Genomic DNA, 3,919 nt, shown 5'->3' on the forward strand with positions numbered 1-3,919 from the left:
CTAAAAGACACATGCAGATTAAAAGCAAGGGTATGGAAAAAGGTATTGCCTTGATGGACCTAGAGGGTATTGTGCTGAATGAAATAAGTCAGATAGAGAAAGAAAAATATCTCATGATTTCATGTACATGTGGAACCTAAAGAAAATCAGCGACAAGAACAACAAAAATCGAAGTAAACTCATAAATACATGAATATTTTGAGGGTTCCTAGATGGGAGAGGGGTTGGAAGGATAGCAAAAAAAGTCAAAGGGATTAAGAAGTACAAATAGATAGTTGCAGAATATACATGGAGATGTATAATGCAGCATGGGGAAGATGGTTAATAATGTTGTAATATATACGTAAGGGGGAAGAGGGGTACTAGATTTAGTGTGCTGATCACTTTGTGAGTTATGTGGATCTCTGCTCACTATGTTGTACAATTGAAACTGGTATATTATTGTATGCCAACTATAATTGAAAAAAAACCTCAATGAATTGTGCAATGTAAATACAAGCAACTAATTGTCTATTTCAATAAAGCCAGGGAGAAAAAAAGAATGTATATTCTGCTGCTTTGGGGTGAAATGCTCTAAAAATATAAATAAAATCCATCTGATCTATTGTATCATTTAAGGCTGCTATTTCTTTGTTGATTTTCTGTCTGGGAGATCTATCCACTGGGGTCAATGAGGTGTAAAAACCCTTTTATGGCGGTATGACTGACAATATCTCCCTTTAGTTTGATCAATATTTGCTTTATATAATTAAGTGCTTCCTATGTTGGGTGCATAAATGTTTACTAGGGTTATATCGTCTTGTTAGATTGATCCCTTTATCATTATGTAATGTCCTTCTTTGTCTCTTATTATAGTTTTTGTTTTAAAGTCTACTTTGTCTGACATAAGTATGGCTACCTCAGCTTTTTTTATTTCCATTTGCATGAAATACCTTTTTCTATCCTTTTACTTGCCATTTGTACGTGCCTTTCAATCTCAAGGGGGGGTCTCTGGTAGATGGCGTATGTACAGATCTTGTTTTCTTGCCCACTCAGCTACCATATGTCTTTTAATTTGAACATTTAATCCATTTAAATTGATTATTGATAGTTACTTCGTTATTGCCATTTTATTATTCATATTTATGTTTTTTCCTCCTTCTTATTCTTAAAGAAGTCCCTTTAACATTTCTGTAATACTGGCTTGGTGGTGATGAATTCCTTTAGCTTGTCCTGTTTGTGAATCTTTTTATCTCACCTGCAATCTTAATTGATAGTTTTGCTGGGTAGAGTAGTCTTGATTGTAGATCCTTGCTTTTCATCACTTTGAATATTTCATGCCAATCCCTCCTGGTCTGTAAAGTTTCTGTTGAGAAATCAGCTGACAGTCTTACGGAGGGGTGTCTCTTGTAAGTAACTAACTGCCTTTTTTTTGCTGCTTTTAGTATTCTCTCTTTGTCTTTAACCTTTGACATTTTAATTATGATGTGTTTTGGTGTGGGCCTGTTTGAGTTCTTCTTGTTGGGACTCTTTGCACTTCCTGGACTTGTATGTATATATATTTTTTGCCAGGCTATAGAAGTTTTCCATCATTTCTTCAAATAGGTTCATGATTCCTTGCTCACTCTCTTCCTCTAGTACTTTTATGATGGAAATGTTGGTACACCTGATGTCCCAGAGGCCCCTTAAACTATCTTCATTTTTTAAAAAATTTTTTTTCTTGTTACTGTTCTGATTGGATGTTTTATGCTACCTTGTCTTCCAAATCTCTGATTAGTTCCTCTGCTTCATCCAATCTACTGCTGATTCCTTCTAGTATATTCTTTATTTCAGTTATTGTATTCTTCATTTCTGACATTCTTTTTAAATAGTTTCTATCTCTTTTTTTGTGCTTACTATCTCTTTGTTGGAGTTCTCACTGAGATCATCTTTTCTTCCTCTAAGTTCATTGAGCATTTTTATAACCAGTGTTTTGAATTGTATATCTTGTAGGTTGCTTGTTTCTCTTTCATTTTCTAGAGCTTTCTCCCGTTCTTTCATTTGAAACATGGTTTTTATGTCTTCATTTTATGTGTTCTTTTCTATGTATTAGATTTGGTATGTCTTCCAGTCTAGGCCAGGTGGCCTTGCATAGTAGGTGTCCTGTGTTAGTCTTTTGTTTTAATGTGCTAAATAAATGTCCTCAAAAGACTTTTATAAAAAAAAAACAAATGATATCTGAAAAAAAAGAAAAATATTTAGCACCATTTTTTTCTTTCGGATTTTTTTTTTAATGTTTTCTGATGATTAGGAGATTCTAAGTACTAACAATGCTAATTGGAATTGCTGGAAGTGGCACTGGCTTGGAGGGTATGTATCAGGAGAACCTGGCACATCAAGTAACAAACTAGAAACTAATCTTCACCTTGAGTTGAAATTGCTTTACTGTTTTCAGGCAAACAATTAAAAATAATACTTGGAAAGCCTGGCTTGATACAAGTTGCTACATGTTGCATTCATTTCCCCACATTTTTTTTTTAAGTATACAGTTGTTTATAAAGAGATGGATGTGTAGATGAAAAAAGCAATAAATTAGGAATTTGGACACCTAATTTCTAGTCCTGGATCCATCCCTAATATTTAACTTATTAAGGTTTCCAGGTTTTCTTTTTTTTAATAAAATGTGATTTTCTAAGTCAGGTGTTTGGTTTTTGTTTGTTGCACTGTGTTCCACAGAGGTCATTATGTGTTCCAAAACTCACAGGTTATAAGCCTGTGAAGTTGGGGGAAGAGCTGGCCTAGCCTCCAAAATCTTGATTTTGTTTGTTTTATAATTACTGGTATTTCATATAATGTTTATTTAGGGGAGAAGTCCATTTCTAAAAAAAAAAAATGTTTAAAAATCATTGTCCTCTCTCTGTGTCCAGCGCAACCATGGCTTTTGGTTCCAAGAAGCATCTGAAGCAGGTACCAGCTCCAAAGCATTGGATGCTGCATAAAATGACCAGTGTATTTGCTCCTAGTCCATCTACCAGACCTCACAAGCTGAGAGAATGTCTCCTTCTCACCAAGGAACAGACTAAAGTATGCCATAACAGGAGATTAAGTAAAGAAAATCTGCATGCAGCAGTTTGTTAAGATCAATGGCAAGGTCCAAACTGATGTAACCTACCTGCCCGGTTTTATAGATGTCATCGGCATTGACAAGACCAAGGAGAATTTCCATTTGATCTATGACACTAAAGGTCAGTTTGCTGTTCATTGATTTACACCTGAGGAGGCCAAATATAAGTTGTGCAAAGGGAGAAAGATCTTCGTTGGGACAATAGGAATCCCACATCTAGTGACCCACAATGCTCACACCATCCACTCCTCGATCTCCTCATCAAGGTGAATGACACCATTTGGATTGATTTGGAAACTAGCAAAATTACTGATTTTATTGATTTTGACTTTGGTAACCTATGTAAGATGACCGGAGGTGCTAACCTGGGAAGAATTGGTGTGTTAACCAACAGAGAGACACACCCTGGCTCTTTTGATGTAGTTCATGTGAAAGGTGCCAATGGCAACAGCTTTGCCACTGAGCTCTCCAACATTATTTTTTATTGGCAAAGGCAATAAACCATGGATTTCTCTTCCTTACAGAAGGGATATCTTTCTCACCATTGCTGAAGAGAGAGACAAGAGACTAGCAGCCAAACAGAGCAGTAGGTGAAATGATCTCTAGGTGACATAATTTGAAGAGTCTTTGTACTTAATTAATGATGATATAGCATGAAAAAAGAAATCGCTGGTTATGTGATTTCAAAGTCTCATGATCTAAATTTATTTTGAATTAATTCAAATGGCTCAAATGAGTTAGAAAAATTATCTCTAACAAATATTCATAAGCCACTAAAATAATGTAAATTATAAAAGTAAAGGAGCTCATAGCTGATCTTGTAAATCATTTTGTCTA

At 35.1% G+C, this 3,919-nt stretch overlaps 1 pseudogene; it reads left to right on the forward strand.

Annotated features, from left to right (window-relative positions):
• The first annotated feature begins 2,892 nt into the window (after window positions 1–2,892).
• On the forward strand, window positions 2,893–3,676 carry LOC105295525 (annotated as a pseudogene).
• Window positions 3,677–3,919: the final 243 nt, after the last annotated feature.

This window comes from Pteropus vampyrus, unplaced genomic scaffold (assembly GCF_000151845.1).
Source record: "Pteropus vampyrus isolate Shadow unplaced genomic scaffold, Pvam_2.0 Scaffold107, whole genome shotgun sequence".
Lineage (NCBI taxonomy): Eukaryota > Metazoa > Chordata > Mammalia > Chiroptera > Pteropodidae > Pteropus > Pteropus vampyrus.